General features: G+C 43.7%; 1 pseudogene; it reads left to right on the top strand.

Moving 5' to 3' along the window:
* On the top strand, nt 1-23546 carry LOC147430578 (uncharacterized; annotated as a pseudogene).
* The last annotated feature ends 145 nt before the right edge of the window (nt 23547-23691 follow it).

Raw genomic sequence — 23691 nt, 5'->3', positions numbered from 1 at the left:
ATGGCTACCTGGAACTGTAATGGGTCTATGAGGTTGGACGTGGGTGCATTTGAGGAGAGTTTCAAAGACAAGGATATTGTGTTCTTCTCAGAGACTCATCAGGCCCCTGGACAGGTAATGCCACATGTGCTGGGATACAGATGGGAAACAGCTCACAGGACAAATGCGAGATCTGAGCACGGGAGTAGAGGTTCAGGAGGAGTAGCAGTGCTATTCAGAGAGGAACTACTACCATTATTGCATATTGTACGAAGAGATGATCATGCTAGATATATGTGGGTGAGACTGAGACCTGACACAGGTCAATTCCTATATATTGCCATATGTTACTTTCCTCCCAGTACATCAATGTATGCCGCATCCAAAGGGCAATCGCCTTTCTCTATCCTAGATGATGACATTTGGGAGTTTTCAAGGGATGGTGATATCATTCTCCTAGGGGACTTCAATGCCCAAACGGGCAACTCGTAGACAGTCTTCTACGACACCTCAGATGAGGTGCTTCGAGAGCTAGATGCGGGTGAGTTGGGGCTTGACAGATGCTCAGATGACAGAGAGCAAACGGAGTATGGGAGATACCTCATGGAAATGACAACCACACATGGATTAGCCATACTTAATGGCTTACAGCGATTTCCTGGAGCAGCCGATTTCACATGCTTTCCACATAGACATGGGGCCAGTACAGTAGATTATGTTATGACACAACCGAGCTTTATCCCCTGCATTCAAGATTTCACAGTGGGAGCCAGGCCAGTGGGCATAGCAGTTGATCATGCTCTATTGACACTGTCCGTTAAATTTCAGTATAGTACAACCTAGACACCAGGAGGCAGGCCACACACCCGCTATACATTTATACCAGAGACTGATTTCGTTTATACTGAGGAGATCTGGGACCGTCTATCGAAAGGCATAGCTGGCAGAAATGGTACAGACCTCTCAGTGGAGGAGTGCACCAATATACTGACTGAGACACTGCATGGGGCTGCATCAGTGGCATATCCACACTCAGTCGGGTAAGAGACGACATGCTGGGAGCATGCCACAGAATAGTTGGTATGATGAGGAATGTAGAGAGATGAGGGCACAACTTCAGAGGGATCTTCTGTTAGGAGTCATCACTTACAAACAGTCTCGGATTGCTTTCCGACGCCTTGTGTGACGGAAGAAGCGAGCTTACCTAGCTCAGATGGAGCGAGACTTATATCAGATGTTCTTGAGTAGGGACTCCGGAGAGGCATGGCGACTCTTCCATGAGCACTCTCCTCTCCCAGTGATTACTTCACCTGATGTGTGGGGCCAATATGCGACATCATTATATACGGTTCCGGGACAGGAACCCCTTCCAGACCCTACCAAGCCTTGCCCAACTACGAGCACTTTCTTTATGCCTCAGATGGTACGAAGGGCCATCGACAGGATGAGGACCGGGAAGGCATATGATCATGACGGTCTAGTAGCGGAGCACTTTATACATGCCAAGGATATGCTGATGGAGGTTCTCGCAGTGTTGTTCAATCGTGCCATGTGTGAGGGATTACCTGAGACATGGAGGTTGTCTAATATTGTGCCCATCTTCAAGGCTGGTGACCCTACAGAGCCTGGGAATTACCACACTATTATGGTTGGACACACATTGGCACGACTGTATGCATCTATTCTGGAGCAACACCTGAGTAGCTGGGCAGAGGGCGAGGGTGTACGAGCAAAGGGTCAGGCCGGCTTCAGGAGGGGTTTCTCCACTCTTGATCATATTCTAACACTCAGGGCCATCATTGAGGAGGGAAGAGCACATGGGAGACGGATCTATTGTAGCTTTGTGGATTTTCGCAAAGCATTTGACATGGTACCAAGGGCTCAATTGATGCGCAGACTGCAAGAGATGGGGGTGCCCATAGAGGTAATTTGGGGGATAATGGCTTTGTACAAATCAGTGGTGGGACATGTACGCACTCCAGAAGGGGTATCTGATTTAGTTCACTCTACTATTGGAGTGAAACAAGGTTGCCCATTGTCTCCTACTCTATTCGGTATGTATGTGGATGAGGTGTCTGATTACATTGACAGAAAGGGTGACAGGGGTGCCAAGGCGGCAGGGACGTGGATCCCATTGTTGCTTTATGCTGATGATATTGTACTGATATCTGACTCACCAGAAGGTATGCAACGACATCTGGACGCACTACGCAGTTTTGCAGAGGATAGTCGCCTGGGTGTAAACCTAGGTAAAACAAAGGTTATGGTGTTTAACACCACACCGCAATGGGTCAAGAGATCAATACCTACTTTCAAATATGGTCAGGAGATTGTGGAGTATACAGATGCATACACTTATCTGGGGGTAGTCTTCACGGGGTTGAGATTTTCTTTGAGAAGAGCAGCAGAGACTAGACTAACTAGAGCCGGTGCGGCTCTGGGAGGAATGGAGAGGATGTGTTCACAAGTTCAGTTCCAGGAACCTAGGACAAAGTTATGGCTCTTTGATACTTTGGTAGCCTCTACTATGTTATATGGGGTGCATGTTTGGGGACCTTCTATAGGCCAGGATGGGTGGAGGCGTATGGAGAAGCCCCTGGTATCTATGATCTCTCGGCTGATTAGAGCCAAGGTTTCTGTACCGCATGATATCATTCGAGCGGAATTAGCTGCCCCCCCTATGGAGATTGAGGCGCTCACAAGATCAGTCTCCTTTGTACACAGTCTATGGGATACTACCAGAGACAGATATGCCAGGGTGGCTCTAGAGTCCTCCAGACAATTAGCTTTTAATGGGGACACATCATGCTGGTATGCTCAGATGACATCATGGTTTCAGACACATGGTTTCACCATGGATAGGTTGCCTCCTTTTCAATACTCTCTTCAGGAACCCTTGAGGTCTCTGACACGGGTAGAGATTAATAGACTCATCCGTCAGGATTTGATCCAGCTGGACACGAGAAGGACATGGATAGAGCCGTTACAAGAGTTGGGCACAAAGATGGCTTTCTATAGAGAGCATCTTCTCCACCTCACGGGGGATGGGTTTGTGATTCGACCTAGCTATATGGACACGCATCTTTCGCATGGTTTGCGTTGTGCCATTGGCCAGATACGCACGTCCTCACATCAGCTCGAGATTGAGATTGGCAGATTCAGAGGGACACCGGCAGATAACAGAATATGCCGCTTATGCCATCTAGAGCCAGAGACAGAAGTACATTACATATGTCATTGCACAGTATACTATGAGATACGAGGTCGTTTTCACTGTGTATTCAGAGAAGGTTTTGGGCCTCTATCTAGGGTCATGAGTTACGAGGATCAAAGATGTCTTGGGCTTTATCTACTTGAGTTACACAAGCATAGAGGAACCTTACTGAGGAGAGGTGAAGAGAGACATCCCCAGAGACAGATCACAAATTTCTTTACACTAGATACTGTACACCCAGAAGAACAGACAGAGGAGCAACCAGCGACGGTGGAGAGGTCTACCCGCACTACTGGCATTCTCATAGACCGAGCATTGGAGCTAGGGAGATCTAGACGACCCCGAGGGAGGAGAGGATCTACACAATTTCGAAGGAGGCCACGGAAAAGGATTCAAGCCATACTCTTTCGTCGTCCAAAGTGCAGATGAAGATGGATCTCTACTTCCCTCCCATATTGTCTTCACATTGTACTGCTTAGTTTAGGATCCCGCAGTATTTATATTTTGTTATCCTAGTTTAATTTATTTTGTTAATGTGACTTTGTATCATATACACCGCATTGTAACTTTCTGGTCTCATAGGTCACTTTGGCCTTTTGAAGACGTTAATATAACATTTCATTTCATTTCATTTCTCTCTCTCTCTCTCTCTCTCTCTCTCTCTCTCTCTCTCTCTCTCTCTCTCTCTCTCTCTCTCTCTCTCTCTCTCTCTCTCTCTCTCTCTCTCTCCATGCTTGTGCTGCCCCTGTCCCCGCCCCCTCACGCCCTGTCCATCCCTTGCTTGCTCGTTGCCCTCGACTCGTGCGCTCCCCCCTCCGCTGTCTCTCCCTCGCTCGTTGGCTCGTTGTCGCTTGTCCTCTACTCGCCTGCTCGCTGTCCCTTGCTCGTTGCTCCCCTGCTTGCGCGTTGCCCCTGTGCCCCCGGATGGCTCGCTCGTGTTGTACCCCCCGTTGCCCTAGCGCTAACCTAATGCCTAGAGAGAGAAAGAGGGAAAAAGTAGCGTAGAGAGAGAAAGAGGGAGAAAAAGTGGCGTAGAGGGGGAAAAAAGTAGCGTAGAGAGAGAGAGAGAGAGAGAGAGAGAGAGAGAGAGAGAGAGAGAGAGAGAGAGAGAGAGAGAGAGAGAGAGAGAGAGAGAGAGAGAGAGAGAGAGAGAGAGAGAGAGATGAAATGAAATGTTATATTAACGTCTTCAAAAGGCCATAGTGACCTATGAGAGAGAGAGAGAGAGAGAGAGAGAGAGAGAGAGAGAGAGAGAGAGAGAGAGAGAGAGAGAGAGAGAGAGATGAGTAGCGTAGAGTCTCTGCTCGCGTAGAAAGGAAAAAAAAAAACAAAATAAAATTTGTGCCTCCCTTCTTTACTCTTATATCCCTCTCTGTAAGACCCAGGAGCTGTGTAATAGAGATTCTCCGTCCAACCCCCCATTATATAGCCCTTGGCCTCTGAATAGAATCTCCTTGTTCGCCTTTAGCAGCTGGCCCTTGGCTCGAGTCTTACTCGTCTGGGTTTACCCTTGGCATGACATTACTCTCCCCTTGGAGAAGCGTTCTCGTCCTCGAAAACACAAGTGGTAATATCTTCGTAAGAACACTGATATTTTATTTATTGGCGTTGTATGAGACGCCATATTTTCTACTCGTGTGAGTTTCTTGAAAAGCTCATAACTACTAAGGAATAGTTTTCTCATGTCAGTCTTCTAAACATTTTGCAACATACACAACTACATGTTCACCCCTAATGAAAGTTACATGCCAACATACTTTGTCAGCACATCTACTAAGTCCTTGACTTATGAAACTATTGAGTCGGTATTCATTTCCACCATAACAAGTATTCAAAGTTGAAAACCTAAGCAAATTCTAGAATAGGGAAAGAATCGTCCATTCATAATGCTTTGTGCTAACGTATGCTCTTAGTAGATCCTTTAGCACTAGAAAAATACTTTGTAAGCTGTCCATCCAACGTGGAATGAATAGCAGCAGGAAGAGAGGTACTTTCTCCCAACCACTTACAGACAGTCTTCCAGGGTTGACGATAAACTATGACTCACCCAGTGAGTATCCATCCATATACTTGATATAGAGTGGAGGCAATCAACTAAGTTGGAAGCGGGTTGGAGTGGAGTAAGCTCATAGAGTATAGACCATTCCACCATAGACACCCATCTTGAGCTATTATCTTGTATGGTAGGGTGTAAACTCATAAATCTGCTTGAAAAGTCACGTGCAAAAAATTGCAGAAACAAAAAAGTCTATGAATTTGCATGTCGCTCCGAACAAATATGTTAAACACTAGGGTTCATAACACCTAGTATGCATGCATTTAACACAAACAAATCCAAACCGCAATTCCATGACGAGATTTTCCACGGCACGTACGTGAAAGTCTTGCAACAAGAGTTGGACCATAACAGAATGTGAAAGCTCAATCACACCTAGGTATCAACCATGAGACGTTTGGATGCACGTAGTATACTTGGCTATATGTAGAACGACCCTCCGTTAAGGTGGTTTCACAGCACTTGTAATCGTAACAAGTATGTACTTAGTACCCGACAATTTCTGCCATTGAAATTGTTCTTGATAAAGTGTGCTCCATATGGTCTAATATACGGATGTGACCAACATGTAGGGACTTCGTTGCGACACATCATTAGGAATTAGGCGCCAGTGTCAGTCCCAGAGACTCATATTTTCTACATGTGGAACATGTCTCAAAGAAGCAAGTCAGGAAAAGTGACATCCATCAAGCACGAGATGTACTTGTGTGTGGAGGTAGCTGCAAACACTCTGCGATGTGAATGAGAGGGACCCTCATTATCATTGCTCCACACGGGCTAAACCGAACTCCTTGAGTTCTTAGATCATGTTGTGTCCCATGTGACAACATGTGCCAAATAGAACCATACCATGTAGGTCTGTAACTATTTCAACAAGAATCAAACCCATCATGATATCTTGAGGAACATGGAAGAGAGAAAAGAACATTATTGTCTCAGAATGCTCTGCTCTTACAGGACCTTGTCATGTGGCTAAAGAGCAAGTTGGATTAAAGCCGTCTAGCGCAAACATCCCTTGTACAGAACTTAATCAAACGTAATTGAAAAGGAAAAGAAACAAAAAAAAACATACTTACAATGAGGTGAAAAATACCTGATACTTTCCTGGAAGTCAGATATATCTCTCAACTGTAAGCGTATCAGATGAAAATTTATTTGATATGCTAATCAGTAAAATTAGAGATTAGTGAAGATAAATAAATGAAACTTGTAACCCTGGGTGTTGTCATGGCAATCCAAACCCTTGAGTATAGCTTGCAAAACCATCCCCCTTGGTGAAAGGTTGGAAAGAACCTTTTGACTATCCCTTGGCAGATACTGTTTCTTGAAAAGCAAAGTGTGAAGGTGTCCAAAAATGATCATCAACACGTATTGTGTGATTTAGTAATCACATATGTGGTCATACCACAAAACTATGCTCCTATATGCACGCCTAGTGCTATAGAGAAAACGGGAGATCCACGCAGGGCGGAACCCTAGCTCTTATGGATAGCCATGATGTTGGAAATGCTTGCTGCATCTATACGCCGTGGTATAGATAAGCCTATGCGAGTGTAAGTTCATAAAAAACTCAACTCAATCATCGCACCAAAACATGTAGTGTTGACAAAATACTCAAAAACATATGTAATGGCAAGACTCTTGCTTGGCCATGAACATCGATGGGGAGTCCATTGGGTAGATCTATTCAAGCTGGAGAACAATCACCCAATGAATGCCAACAGTTGGGTCTTACCCTAGATTATGGTTCATAGCCAGCCTATGTGGCTCATAGCTCTTATGTCAATTAGCGTTCAATCGACGAACAGACGAAGACTAATTTGGATGGCATCTTGGCCACTTGCTAGGTGAGAGTTAGAGCACCTTGGCTCAGGCTAACTCACGAACAAAACATGTATCAAAAACTGCTTAGAAAGTTTTTATTATTCTTTGAGAGAAATAAGAAAGAGAGAGAAGGAGAGCATGCTGGGCTGAGGAACTTTCCTTAAGTTTCTAGATTGTGTACCTAAGCTGTGTGCTCTTACGCATCTTATGCCTGACTTGCAACTTATCCTATAAGCAGTCCATAGTTTTCTGGTATGACTCTCTCATCGAGACAGGTAATAGAAAAACACAAAACACATCTTGACCCATCGATCTTGTAGTGGTCGTGACTGTACGAGGGTGACTTAAGTAGGGTGCTTTGCATGTGAAATAAGTCCTAGATTGAGGTGCCATTTAGTGTTGTTGTGTGGTGACAACAACCAAAACTCATGTGCAACAATCTATCACTTATCTTGTCCTTGACATAGTTGCGAGTGTGACAGCGGAAGCGTAATTCATGAGGCGATAGAATTGAATCCACCTAACTAGCATGCTGTGCATGCAGAAGTGTAAGCCCTCGTCGAAAATGGTGGCCTTAAAGCGTGAGAGCCAAAACAAAAGTGCCGTGCTTGCTTCACATGAAACTGTCAAAGCACTTTGCTTTGCACAACATCCAATATTTTCCAAAATAAATGTGAAAACATGGAAAAAGAAGCAAAACTTAAAATTGTCTAACCTGGTCATCCTGCTGTAACCATTTGGCTTGAAATTCTGAAGGGAAAACTCGCTGGAAGATGGCTCATAGCCATAGCTGCTGCACGAGAGAGTTGTCGTGTATATCATATATACCCTCTTTGTATGTAATGAAATAACACGCTGGCAAATTGACAAATTCCTCCAAGGTTTTATGCTCATAGCACAAGCCAGATGGAAAAATCTCAATGCAAGATACCGAATTGAAGCCTTGCTGATAGCCAGTTGATGCGGTTGGTGACATACAGATAGCATGACAAAAAGAATCGACCTTCTCGAGCAATTTCAACTGAAATTAGCCAGTATTGGGGGGCAAGCATCCTCTACCAGCTTGAGAAGGAGTCCGCCATGCCGAGCCCCTTTCATCAAGTCAAGCAATAGAATGTGCCAACCTCCGTGAGATTCCAAAATTGAACTGCTCAGAAGTCGTGTTGTGGAGCAAGGCGGTTGGTACGCAAGCCATGCTTGATTCCAATCTTTAAACCAATTAAATTTTTGGTGCTTACAGTAATTTTCACAAGCCATGTTGTGCTTTGCATGCCTAAAGTGTAGGCATGGCTGTTGCATATCATAGCTATCAAGCAGATGTTCAATAAACAAAAATCAACTGCGTACCTCATTAAGTACATCTGCCGACAAATCTTGCCGACCCGAAAATCGAATGTGGTACCTGAAGGAGTACGAGCGGAAGTGCGACGTGAGAGAGAGTGCGAGAAGAAGAGCACGACGATATGGTGAACTTGCTCTACTGTAATGTGTAGAGCATAGTGAGTTCTTATTAGGTTTTTACAAAAGAATATGTGTACATACGTGGCGGCCCGCCCACTTACCTGGGCGACCACATTAGGATTTATACCCCAACAACCTCCCACTTAAAGTCCAATGTGGTACTTTAAGCGTGAGAGAAGCTACTATACAAGCTAATATACAAGATATGTAGAGAAGTAATGTACTACCCTACACCTAACTGCTTGCGAAAATGCGCAAAGCTCTCCGAGGGAATTCCTTTTGTAAGTAGATCAGCAGGATTTTATGTGGTGTGAACTTTGACAAGATGAAGTTGCTTATCCTTGAGCATTTCCCTGATGAAATGATACTTCACATCCACATGCTTTGTCTTTGAGTGATAAACTGGATTGCGAGCCAATTGTGTAGCACTTTGACTATCACAATATAACACATGCATCTGTTCTTTGATTCCCAAATCTGTTACTAGTCGATTAAGCCAAATTAATTCTTTGCATGCCTCTGATGCTGTAACATATTCAGCTTCTGTAGTAGACTGAGTAACACAATCTTGTAATCTAGAACGCCATGATACTGCTCCACCAGCCAATGTAAAGACATACCCTAACGTAGACCTTCGGTTGTCTAAGTCACCTGCATAATGTGAGTCTGTAAAACCCTTTACACTTAGCTCCTGACTCCCATAGCATATGTGCATACTCTTTGTAGCTTTCAGGTATCTCAATATTCCTTTCACTGCCTCCCAATGCTTCTTGCCTGGGTTTGAAATGTATCGACTTACTACTCCCACTACAAATGCAATGTCTGGGCGAGTAGCAATCATTGCATACATCAAACTACCCACTGCAGACGCATATGGAATCTTATCCATTTCAGCCTGTTCTTCCTCAGACACAGGACAATCTTGTTTGCTAAGTTTCACATATGGTGGCAATGGAACACTCAATGCCTTTCCCTTCTCCATATTGAAACGTTGCAAAACCTTGTCAATATACTCTGTTTGAGATAACCAAATCAACTTCTTTGATCTGTCTCTCTCAATGCGCATACCAAGTATATGACTTGCCTCACCCATGTCTTTCATGTCAAACGATTTTGCCATCTTTGACTTCAAAGCTGAAATATCTTCCAAGTGCTTGCCAGCAATCAACATGTCATCCACATACAAAATAAGGATCAGCCAACTGCCATCCTTAGCCTTCTTTGTATATAGACAGTGATCGAACTCACTACGTTTGTAGCCTTGAGAAAGCATAAACTTGTGGAACTTATGGTACCATGCCCTCGGTGATTGTTTTAAGCCATAAAGACTCTTTAACAACTGGCATACCCAATCTTCCTTGTCTTTCTCAACAAACCCTTCTGGCTACTGCATGTAAATTTCCACATCTAAATCACCATGCAAGAACGTTGTCTTGACATCCATTTGGTGCAACACCAAATCTAATATGGCAACCAATGCAAGAAAGCATCTCAATGTAGTCATCTTGACCACCGGAGAGAAGACTTCATCAAATTCAATGCCTTGTTCTTGCTTAAAGCCCTTGGCAACAAGCCTTGCTTTGTACTTTGGCTGACTATCATGAGCGGTGATCTTATACCTGTAAACCCATTTACAAGGTAGAGCCTTTTTGCCCTGTGGTAATTTAACTAGCTTCCATGTCTGATTTTTATGCAGAGCTGTCATCTCTGACTGCATGGCTAATTGCCAATTCCCGGAGTCCTCTATTTGCACAGCTTCCTTGTAACATGAAGGCTCATTGCAATCAGTCAACATGACATAGTTCATAGATGGAAAAAACCTATCAGGAGGTCGCATGATACGTCCAGATCTATGCAAAATGGGTGGCTCAGGCTCAGCCACAACCTGTGGTTCCACTCTATCCTGTCCTTGCTCCTCTTGAGCCCTGACATTTTGTCTTGCACGTGCAGGTCCATCTTCTTGGAAGACAACTCTTCTAATCTCCTCAACCCTCTCTGGTTTAGAATGATATTTGGCTTCATTAAAGTGAACATCATTGTTGCGGATAACCTTTCTGGATTCGGGATCCCAAAGTCTGTACCCCATCTCACCAGAATTACCATAGCCTAGAAAGATGCACTTTCTACTCTTTGGCTCAAGTTTGTTCCTAAATTCCTTTGGAACATGAGTATATGCCTCATAGCCAAAGACTCTGAAATGCTTGTAGAGGGAATTTTGCCTGACCATACCATCTCTACCAGTGAATCCTTCTGCAAAACCTTGCTAGGAGATCTATTTATAAGATGAACAGCTGTTGATACAGCTTCAACCCAAAACCCATTTGGCAGTTGTGCATTAGAAAACATACTTCTGACCTTCTCTTGTATGGTCCTATTCATCCTCTCAGCAACACCATTTTGAGGAGGATTGTAAGGAGCAGTAAGTTCACGTTTTATACCTTTTGACTCACAAAAGTCCTGAAAGGCCTTTGAAACATACTCTCCACCATTGTCAGTGCGTAAGCATTTAAGCTTCTTGCCACTCTAATTCTCCACAAGTGTCACAAACGTTTTTGAAAACACTAAACTCTTCATCCTTGTGCTTGAGAAAGTAAACCCATACTTTCCTCGAGTAGTCATCTATAAATGTCATAAAGTAAGAAGCTCCCCCTAGAGATAGGTTAGGCATAGGTCCACACAAATCACTATGAACAAGTGCCAACTGTGTATCTCTTCTACTGCTTCTATGCTTATGTGGCTGCTGTGTTTGCTTACCATACAGACAATGTTTACAGAATTCAAATTCATTAAATGACAAGCCAGGAAAATAACCAGAACGAGACAAGATTTCCATTCCCTTCTTGGACATATGTCCTAACCGGCTATGCCACAAAGAAACGTTCGGCTGCTCGGTTACATTGATTACATTTTTAGAGACATTTGATACATAAATCATGTAAAGTCCTGCAGACTTTACTCCATGTGCTACTGTCATAGAACCCTTGCATATCTTCCACATATTCTGTCCAAAAGTGGTGACGTAGCCAGCATCATCAAGTAAACCTGTGCTGATCAAGCTCTTTGTAATTGCGAGAACATGTCTCACATTCTTCAGCGTGAAAGAAGAGCCATTCTAAAACTTCAATTGAACATCTCCAACACCTAAGATCTCACATGTCTACCCATTGCCTAGCCGAACATGATCTTTAGTGGTCACATAAAAGGTAAACCACTCCTTGTTTGGAGACACATGAAGTGATGCCCCTGAGTCTATAATACAGTCACTCAGTGCATTTCCATCAGATGCTGTAAGAAGAGCTGAGTCCATTGTATTTTTCAAGAAGAAGATATCTCCTGACACTAGACTGTCATCCTCTGCAACAGTGTTTGTCACATTTATTTCTTGAATCTTCAATGAGGACTTGTTCTTCTCACCATGGTCTTCTGCTTTCTCTTTGCCTTTTTCTGCTTTCCATTCTCTGCAGTCTCTTTTCATGTGACCCTTCTTGCCACAATGGTAGCATTCTATGTCACTCTTGCCTTTAGCACTGCGGGACTTTCTACGAGACTGATCCCTCTTTCCACCTTTGTACTTTTCTTTGGTCCTTCCCCTGACAACTCAGGCTATTCCTTTGCCTTTGTCCATTGTCTTTCTGTTGGTTTCTTCAGTAAGCAGACTGCCTTCTACACTTGTTATGGTCAAACCATCTAGAGGTGCAGAATTACTCAAAGCTGTGCGAAAAGTGTCCCAACTTTCCGGCAATGTGATCAACAGGAACATAGCTCTAACATGTTCATCAAACTTGACACCTTGAGCTGACAACTGACCGTAGATGGTGTTGAATTCATTCAGATGATTGGGCATAGGTGTCCCTTCTTTCATCTTCAAGTCAACAAGCTTCTTAAGTCAGTATACCTGTGAAGATGCACTCTGCTTCTCATAAAGATCACTCAGCTTTGTCCATGCTTGATAAGTTGACATCTCGTCTGCTACATTGAAGTAAACGCTTTCTGCCAAAGTCAGCATAATGGTAGAAAGTGCCAATTCATCCATTTCGCTCCATTCATCTTCGTCCATATCTTGTGGTTTTATCCCCTTGAGCTTTATAGGTTTTATCTGCTTCTTTTGTACCAACACATGCCAAATCTGCTCCTTCCACAATGGGAAATTGGTTCCATCCAGCTTCTTGATATTGTAAAGAGCAGTGTCCTGTGATCCAGCCATAGCTACGCTTCACAGTAGTTTACTTTCGTGGGAAAAATTCGGCAGAGTTTCTCTTGTAAACTGACCTCTGAACCAATATCAACCTGTCAAATGAACCAGTAAAGCTTCAGATTCTGCAGAAATTTTGGCAGAGTCTCCTTTGTAAAATGGCTCTGGTGTACTAAAAACAGACCAAAAAAAGCTCAAAAAACCACTGTCTCTCTAACACTATAAGCTGTGGGTAAACCTGTCCTGCACCTGTACTGTCTCTCACTGTCCTGTCACTGTCCTGTAAGCATAGACTGCAACAATGCCTCAACGGCAGTAAAGCAAAGATGCAATCCCAACTGTCTAACTCACAGTCAATACATCCTAGCTGCCTATCTAAGGGTGCTCGAGGGATCACTCCAAGACCTGTATCACCGAAAGGATCTCAACATTCGAGAATCCCCCAACTCAATAAAACCTCACTCGACCCTCAACAAAGGCTGCAGTAAATTTGACAAAACATAGACTTCCCACAAAGTCATACATCCACAAATTTTCCACTGTATGCTGTAACCGCTGCGGCGGTTGTTTACTGCGTGACTCACAGCCAACAAACCCTCAACAGACATACATAATCTCTGACAATACATCCCATGTGGAAGTACCTGCAATGTCAGGATGAAATTTGGAATATCAAGCAACAAACACAAGCTACCTGATGAACTAGTGGACGTCGCCTACAATCTGTGTGTAGGTGCGCCCGTGTTGTATGTGACACGCCTCCAAGAACTGTAAGCCGTCCTTCGTTGTGTAGATAGCCACAAATCAGCACTCTGGAAGTGCAGATATCCTCAACACTTGCAGTCATAGTCCGAAACCCCAAAAATTACAAAGTCGGATCTGCACCCGCCGAGACCACGTAGTCGAAAATGGCTTGCGCAGATCTTTGTCGAAGTCGAACGGTGGCCGAGATGACCTCAGAATATAATTCTGAGTACACCGAGCCCTTGAAGGAGTACGAGCGGAAGTGCGACGCGAGAGAGAGTGCGAGAAGAAGAGCACGACGATATGGTGAACTTGCTGTACTATAATGTGTAGAGCATAGTGAGTTTTTATTAGGTTTTTACAAAAGAATATGTGTACATACCTGGCGGTCCGCCCACTTACCTGGGCGACCACATTGGGCTTTATACCCCAACAGTATCGAGGGGAAATTGCAAATATTTTGAAAGCAGTAACACAACATTGGACTACACAAGCCGTGCTCATTAGCACCCTTGTACGGGGCCTTGCTCATTGCAATACCAATTATAGCCTAATTGACCAGTATTGCGAGGCACTTTGGCACCCTGCAGAAACTATGAGGGTAATCAACTTGATAGAAACAAAATTGAAAGAGGGTATACCTAGATGAATCCAGGATAAGCCCATATTCACCCTTGAAGGAAAGTGCAAGGTATAGACCCATGGTAGTCACCCACAAGACGATATAACCATCAACTCCATCATGCATAGTATTGACTAAATACCACGACATCCCACTAACGTCGTCAGTGACCAATAGTGGGTGTAGAACTAGGTCCTAACATATGCTCCCCAACACAACACACACCACACGCACACACATGAGCATACATCAACACAAAGTTCAACGTACTGAGTTTCTATCATGAAGCAAGCGTAGAGCGGTGAGTGACACACCATCGCCTTCTTTGAGCTTACTAGTTTAGGCTTGTTGTGTGCTTGGAGCCATTTGTGGCTCGCACAGGGTGTATCGACATACGCGCATACTTTTGGTGCCGCTCTCGGGGAATGCCATACATGAAGTTCGAGTAGCACTCTGTGCTTCTCCGTGGTGCAATTTCTATTGTAGGAAAGGTAAGGAAGGAGTGTGTGTGTGTTGAGAAGAGGGATTTGGTGTTATACTGTGTGTTTTTTTTGTTAATGGAGTTTTCAAAGGTTTTGTGTTTATTCTCTGTGTATTAAGGTAGGTAGTTTTCTGTGTACAGTAAGTAGGAAGTAGATTAGTGAGAGTTAATAGAGTGTGTTAGTGTGTAAGAGTAAGTATATTAGTTAGAAGTAAGTAGATAGAGTGTGTGTGTGTGCTCTCGCGCAGGCCGTGGCGACCTTATCCTTAAAAAAAATAAAAATAAAATAATTATTTTTTAAAAAAATAAAAATAAAAATTTTAAAGGTAGGACCGGGATCGGGAATATCTCCCAGACCCAAGCCCAGACCCAAACCCAAGCTCACGCTCAGGCCTAGGCCTCAGTCGCCTTTAAAAAAAATGAATTTTAGCTTCACACGTAGCTAAAAATCGATTTTTTGAGGACCAACGGAACGTCAGATGCCTGAAAATTGTGCTGTAAAGCACACAGCGACCCTCTAAGTGATATGCTCGTTTCGAGCTATCACACACTTTAATAAAAAAAATCAACCATTAAAAAACAAGAAAAAATCAAGTAGAAAATGGGGTGCAAAACACCCACAAAACAAAGCAAGTAACCTTTAAGGGTACTTGACGACACTTGTAGGGCACCCAAAGTACATGTATCTACGCTCTGGTCGTGTGCTAGAGTCCGAACAACTAGCTAGTGCTTTGATTTACGGGGGTACTCACTATCCTTCCACGCTAGGGTCTACGCCCTTGGCGGGGACCCAAGGTAGTGCAACCCAAGACCCAAATATAGCGGCTAGCGACTCTTTCTCTGACTACGATATTATGGAAGAGCATCTTACACAAAGCCCCGGGGGAACAAATGAAACCGTGCCTAGCTGGGCCCAACAACCTGGAACTAGTGTTTTTAGCCGTTTGATGGAAACTTTTAGTAGAGCTACATGCTCTGAACCTACGGCTAGTGAAGTAAACGAAGGGGGTGGGGAAGTAGAATCACCATTCACATCTCCTGTAGACCCCATACTCCCTCAGAGTGTCCACGTGGACATCCTACCTACCTCATTTAATGAGGGCCCTATCGAGCTACCACCTTCCAAAGTCGCCTCTAAGGTAGCGGTGACTAAAAGTCAAAACACGGGAAGCAACATTGCATCCACCTCATGACAACCCTCTAGTACACCAAGTTTGGACGGGGTATTTCTCAATGAAAATTGGGAATATGACCTACACACGGAGACTTTGACCGACCTATACATGGGCTACACATACCATGTGGGATGGTTAGAAGTTATACAATCCACATCTAGTGCCACTAGTCTAGAGGAACAACAACACATGATCTGCAATGTCATCCATAGGATTATCCAGTCCGAGAGGCAAAATCGAGAAATAAACATACCTTCGACGGGTCCTATGCGATTTTTAGACACGGGAAAAGGGAAACAACCCACTCTATCACAAATGGAGACTCCCCCAGTGAGTCCCATCGATCCCCCATATGTTGTTTCGCCAGGGGTCTCAATGCAATCTGAGCCCACAAGTGATAGCTTTACTTTTCCAAGTCTAGCTCATCTTTCCCTGGGTGACACCACGGATACCATGCCTACCCCAATGATGGGCATGCCAAGAAACACACCATGGACCTCGTTTGTTAGTAAAGCACCGCTACATGGTAGCTCAATGCCTGCAATAGTACCTACAAGTGTGTACCAATCGTATGCACCTATGGGTCATCACACTCATGTAGTCCCTACCCCTCCCATTGTTTCAACTACCTATGCTCCACAACCACAATACACAAGTTCTTATTTCCATGGGACTATACCGGCTAGCATTAGCATGTCACATCCGACGTCTACTATGCCTAGGGCCACTCATTTGAACTATGGACCACCACATGGCACAACATCGTACCCAACGTGGAACCCAAGGGCTTCCTATGTGCCAAGCCCAATGCCAATACCTACTCCACATGTAGTCTCTGGAGCACCTTCACCCACTGTGCCTGCTCACTTAGGTGACTTGGCAACATTTGCTCAAGCTATTGGTCGATCTATTGCTGAGAATATGCGTAACACGCCTGATAGAGAGCCTAGAAGTAAGGCAGTACAAATAGCCAAGCTCACACAAAAATTTAGTGGAGACGGGGATGTGAGAAAGCATATCGAAGTGTTTGAACAAATATGCGATTCTCTAGGAGAACACAATGACCTACATAAGAGCAATGCTTTAAGCCTAACCTTAAGTGGAAAGGCTGGGGATTGGTATAGAACCCTAAGGGTGGAGAAAAACGATTTACCCTACTCTTAGGAGACTGTTCTTAAAGGAATACATACGAGAGGGAGTGCTTTGGGGTGTAGCCTCTCAGCTCCAGGAAGCCCAACGAGAGGAAGGAGAGTCGGTGAGAGACTTTATAAGTCACTTGAAGCATTTGAATTCTCGTTGTAATCCAAATGAGCGCTTCAACAACAACCAATTGCTTGATAGATTCATTAGGGGGTTACGACATGAGGATATCTACAATGGCCTAGTCATTAGAGGTGTCACCACTTGGGAAGCAGTCACCACCAATGAGATCCAATTGGAGGATAATTTAATGATTCAAGGAGAAAGAGTGTCTGTTGAGCCTAAATCTATTAGCTCGCAAGCATCAGGGCATCGGCCAATGACCCTAAAGACTATTGCTAAGGAGCCAAAGATATCTGAGATGAATTTAGCAGATCTCACCAAGGCTATTCAAGAGAGTATTAGAGACAATCGTGCTCCGCAGAACAATCATATGTATCCAAGAAGGGAGCAACAATGGTGCTCAGTATGCTATGGACCGCATAGTACCAGTGAATGCCCTACTTTTAGAGTAAAATTCAATGGGAACTGCAATGCATGTGGAAGGTATGGTCATCAAGCTAAGGATTGCATAGTATTTAAGCGCGCGATGGCCAATAGACCAACCTTAGCATGGACAGACACACCTCGAGTGCCTGCATTGATGCCGGCCCACCTCTTGAACAAACATCACAACATATGGTCCCTAGGGCCCAAAATGTTGTTCAAACAACACCCTTACCACCTCCAGTGCTAGGACCGCAACCACCACATCCGAGAATCACTTATGTGAATCAAGTGGGTTGTGAGTCATCTATTTCTTGTTTGGAAGGCTATGAGGAAGATATAGATCCTAATATCGCCTATGGGATGGATGTGCTTGAAGAAAGTCCACAATACTACATGGAGGACTATTGGGGACAAGTCAAACCTGTATATCAAGTAGCTGCTCTTGCGGCAAGAGGCCAAAATATCAATTACACTGTTAAGAGACCACCTCTTCAATGCTATGAGTGTGGAGGTCCACATCGTGTAACCGAGTGTCCTATTAGGCTACAAAAGAACGCCACACTAATGCAAACCAATCAAGCAAGCACGTCTACAATGCCGATACTCATGTGTAATCGATGTGGCATAGATCATTTGATTGCCCAATGTCCAAATAATCCAAATGCACCGAAGATCACGCCATTAAACTTGATTGAAGTTATCGAGGAGTCATCACCAATTACACCCGTGGTACCAGTAAACGTACTCACACGATCGATGCTCCAAAAACAAAATTATATTCTTGAGGAAAGAGACACGGCATCAATTGCCCAATCTCAGAAAAAGAAGAAAACTCGAAGAAAGAGATCGCAAAAAGTAGCGAAGTCAGACCCCAGTTCAAAGACCAACATAGGGATTGGTGATGACCTCGTATATATGAACGACGCTGAAGAAGATTCTGATTTAGGCGAAACCATGGAGACCAAAACGACCACTAACATAGAAACCAACAAGGAAGATCTTAATGAGCCACAATGGCCACGATCCAAAAAGAAGATAGGAACTTACCCAAACCATACAGAGGAGATTGAGCGAGTCAAGCAATTAAGAAGTTTGGTAGAAGATACCCAAAGGGATCTAGAACCAGCACCTAGGAAGATCCAGATTACAGACACCGTGTTCCCTACGCAACAACAACCTCACCAAGTCCATAGACCCTTGGACATACCTAGTGTCATCAAAGAAGAAAGTGACTTAAAGTCATGGGAAAGTGGGCGTACTCACTTCTTGATGGAAAGAATGTTTACAGAGGGACTACCTGATCCTATCGAAGAAATGGAGATCCCATCTTCCCCACGTCAAGGGACTCAAGGCCAAAAGGTGCCGTTAAACATTGCAAAATTGATGGATTTCATGTCTTCAGAAGTTAGAACCACCATCATGTCCAAACTATATAAAGACCCCGAGCTAGTCTCAGCCCTTCGAGCCTTCCTCAATGGAGAACTGAAGTTTCGTCTACCACAATTTGCACAGATGGATGGAGCTGAGGAGATGCCAATAGAGGAGGAATACATAGATCCACAACCCAACCTAGATGAGAACCTTGTTATAGAAATACCTGTTAACAAGTTGGGACAATACTTTGAGGGTGATGAATCCAATACGACTATACCAATCACTACTAAGGGATTAACTGTGAAGGGAATCCTTGATGGTGGCGCTGGGGTTAGCATTGTGACTAAAAATTGCTGGGAAACTATGGGAAGACCTCACCTTGTGACCACAACCATAGTAGTGAAGATGGCCAATGGATCTATTGTTAAACCTATTGGGATGCTAGAAGATCTCAAGATCAAGGTCTTTGGACATAAAATAAGGATTACATTTATTGTTATGGATTTCTCCAAACACACTATGGCATCGGAGATGATCTTAGGACGTCCTTTCATGAGGGAAGCAAAAATGGTGCATGACTGGTCTAAAAACCATGTCTACTTGCAGTTCCAAGATTCTATCATTCGAGTGGATCTTGTGACGGGTCGAGCACATCCTCTAGAAAACAGGTTTATAATCGATCATAGATCTGACACCACAGTTCACTCGGCCCCATTGCAGTATTGTTACACGTGTAAAGCGGCCAATGATGCTGGGGAAGATTCTCCTTATATGGATGTACTACCTGGGATGACTGAGCCAGACAATGTGGATTGGGTCCACCTAGTAGCAACCATAGACACTTGGGGAAACAGGGGGACGACCTGGGTAACACCTGAGGGAGATGAAATACCACCACTCGTACCCTTAAATATGCTACAAGCAATGCATATAGCTTCTGTCAAGATTCATCCTAATATAATGAAGAAAACATACAAGTGGGTCCCTAAAGCTTCTTTAGCGACCATGGCTAGTACTAAAAAACAGAAGCCTTGTAAGAAACATACCACTCGCCCCAAGAAATGTAAGAGAACGTGGCGTTGGATCCCTAAACGATTATTGGAAGCCCAAGGCTACTATCGAGGAAATGATCAAATTTGGGTGCCAAAACGTAGATTGTGTTCTTACCTGTCACTTGATCCATATGAACCCACTCCTGTAGCTCCAAAACAAATCGACAATCGCGGAAAGAAAAAAATCACAGAATGCTACACACCCGCTCCAGAGCTAATTTGGGTACCAAAGAAAGAATGATTTGTTCCACCTAGCTCAATAAGGGGGGAGTCCCATGAAGCTTCTAGCTCCTCATGTAATGCATCTATAGAGGTAAAAGCTTCTCCACATCGTCGACCTACAATAGTGGACCTCCATAAAGCTACAAAGGAATCCACACCTCCCAGTGTTCAAGAATCACCTGATGAACCACTTCAAGTTCGATCCTGGGAGAGTACTTTACCACCCTTGCAACTCGATGAGGCACCTAAGGTAATAGAAAACTACTGGCAAAAATCCTCACCTATTATCGACTGGAACAATTGGTTTCAAAGGGTGACGAGCACATTTCAAACGATATGATCTACCCAAGGAAGCGGGGAATATTTGCTGACAATCATCATTCACTCACTCCCCTCTCAACCTTGTTTCCCTGACCTCTCAATCACCAATCTTAGGAAATGTATATATATAAAGCCTTATACTCACAAAAAAAACAAAAATAATAAAGAGCAAGAGCAATTAGCAAACGAGTATGCACAATAAAAGTCAAAACATTGACTCAGGCCTACACATTCGCATCCGGTACACTGAAACAGAAACTTATGCCATAAAACACCTTTGATCCTCATCACTCGAATAATGGAGGGTAGGTAAAAGTCAAAACATTGACTCAGGCCTACACATTCGCATCCGGTACACTGAAACAGAAACTTATGCCATAAAACACCTTTGATCCTCATCACTCGAATAATGGAGGGTAGGTAAGATTAGTACGATAGGAGTGTTTCTGTTTTAGAGTTGAGTGATTAGCAAAGTTCTTTTTTCCCACTGATGTGCCTCCTAGAGGTATCCTTGTGTTTCATAGTGTGTACAGGAACGTGTTGCTGTTGTTAGGATTTGGACCTTCATGGGATCTTTCTCTCATTCACACTTCAAATCAAGCGCGACCATCGACACAAACAGGTGTTTCTTGTCCATTAGCATTGCCCCTTATCTTTTTGCATCCATGTTTGTCTGCTTTGATTGTGGTTGGTAGCATAATATTCAGCGCATTTGCTTAGTACCAAACATTAAATTCAATGAATTTTTTGTCATAAGCACTTGTCTTGATTTAAAAATCAAGCAGTCCAACTAAGCTAGTTTGACCAAGCTAGGTGTTAGAGATCTTCTCTTAATACCATGGGGAATGCCTTCCTAATAATCAATGGTTACTTAGGTTCTTAATCCGATTTAGGCAGCATTGTGTGAAATGTACTAGGGTTTTCTAGTGGGCTTGACCCTATTGACCTTTAGCTTAAGTATTATAAAGGGAGTTTCCTTGTGTGATGAGCCTGGGGAGGTGTATCAGTGTTATATGACCCCCCAAAGTTACAAAATTAAAATGCTGAAAATGAACAAACAAAAAATCAAAGTGCCACATTGTAAAATCTTAACTTGGAAGAGAAATCTCAGCTTGATTGGGTACTTCACTCACATGTATCGCCTATGGTACTAGAGTCCTAGAGGTTCCCAGTGTGGGCGCTTTTCCTTCAAAAGCAAAAAACCCAAGGCATACAAAATAAGCACACACATCAAAATTGAATCAATGTGAAAAGACTTTGGGGGTCAAAGGAAAAATAATCAGTCAGGCGATGATTTCATGAGAAATTCTTTTTATCGTAGCTTAACTACAAGGTCTTCTAGGTATAGCCTCTAGTCAGTCCTCGAACATGAAATACTTGGCTCTCGCGATTAAACAACTTAATTAACCAGAGAAAATTAAGAAGCTTATCCATGGTATTAATAGTCGATCTCTAGTGCCTTTCGACCGTTAAATTAGCGACCCCAGACTTGTTTAATTTTTTACCTTTACATCTGTTTATGTATTTGATTACATTGCAATTTAATGTTTATTGCTGACAAATTGTTTAAAATTTTGTTACCAATCAATTTGTTTGCCTAAAACTGCATATGCTTTTTAATCTCTTATGAGAATGCAATTACTATGCCAATGTTGTTTGATTTTGCAGTGACTGAAGAAGGCTAAGGACATTCATCTCAAATGCTCTTCCACCTCGATGAACGAGCTTCAACTCAATAGCTTCCGAGGACGGAATCTACATCAGGAAGGGGGGCATGTTAACCCTCACGGCTCACGGACACCCTATCACCTATGACGGACGTTGTAACCTACCGCGGACATTGTATTATTTATTTGGTAGAGTCAGGTACCGAGCTTGTCGGTCCAATAGGAAAATGATAAGAGTGATCGCCAATGAGAGGCGCACTCTAACTGGAACATTCAAGGGATTAGTTGGCTAAGCATGGGAGTCCAAGTGTGAATGGGACGAGCTCATATAAAAGTCAACTAAACCTAAAATTCAGTCATTCTCTCATTTGTGCAATAGAAGAGTGCTCTTGCTCCATCTCCATCTCCATCTTCTTCTTCTTCACCTCCTTGTGTGTGTGTGTATGTGAGAGAGAGAGAGAGAGAGAGAGAGAGAGAGAGAGAGAGAGAGAGTGGGCGATCGAGCATTACGAAGGCACGATGGCGGCGAAGCGGCGGCTCTTTCTTCTTTGCGACAAAGAATCCTCCACGAAGCAAGCGTAGAGCGGTGAGTGACACACCATCGCTTTCTTTGAGCTTACTAGTTTAAGCCTGTTGTGTGCTTGGAGCCATTTGTGGCTCGCACACGGTGTATCGGCAAGTTCCTTGCATTGACACGTGCGATATACGCGCACAAAAAATTAGCACAATATCAACTGGTCGTAACCCGGACGAAAACTTCACAACGTGAAGTCTGCATGTCCGCTATACGACTAAAAAATATACCTAGATGAATCCAAGATAAGCCCAGATTCACCCTTGAAGGAAAGTGCAAGATATAGAAGACGATATAACCATCAACTCCATCATGCATAGTATTGATTAAATACCACGACATCCCCACTAACGTCGTCAGTGCCCAATAGTGGGTGTAGAACTAGTACCTTGTTTCCGTTCTTGCAGAATTTTTTTATAGCTCAGTTGGAAGTATGGTGTATTCGAAACCGGGCTTCGCCAATCATGTGTTGATGGTGGCCTTACCTTGGCCAATCGCAATTCATACCGAGGCTCTTGGCTGGCTTTCAATTTTTATGTGCCCCACTTGGGCATGCCTTGACGAGAGCGAAAGACATGTCTGCTATTTGTGTGTAGATCGCCTCTCAAAACCAAGGAGCTTCCTTGCCACATAACGGCATCATAATTTCTGATTGCATGTTATTGACAGCTTCTGAAGACGAGGTTGAGTCTGTGATCATGATGTCCTACATCGTGGCGATGGCCTTGGAAAACGGCATTAGCCGTCGAAGTCGTGATGTATTTGAGACTCTGCGGACTGGTCCTCCTTGCTTTGAAACCCTGCGAACTTTCCATCCTTGCTTGACCTTGGGACTCGCAGCTGCAAAGTTGTTTCTGTGTCATTACAAAACTGCCTGCGAGCGCGTGGGTCAACACTAAAAAAATAGGCAATTGAACTTTTTTTAAAAATAAAGATAAAATTGCTGAAGCTTCAATGGCGTGGTGCTGCCACAGTGCAAGAGAAAAGAGGACGCAGGGAGCGATAGGGGCCTTCCCAGGCCTTGCGTTTAGGTCGAGAGTTGCT

This window comes from Adiantum capillus-veneris, chromosome 21 (assembly GCF_014529385.1).
Source record: "Adiantum capillus-veneris isolate H3 chromosome 21, ASM1452938v2, whole genome shotgun sequence".
Lineage (NCBI taxonomy): Eukaryota > Viridiplantae > Streptophyta > Polypodiopsida > Polypodiales > Pteridaceae > Adiantum > Adiantum capillus-veneris.
Note: the sequence above shows the minus strand (reverse complement) of the source record. Positions and strands in the feature narration are given on the sequence as shown.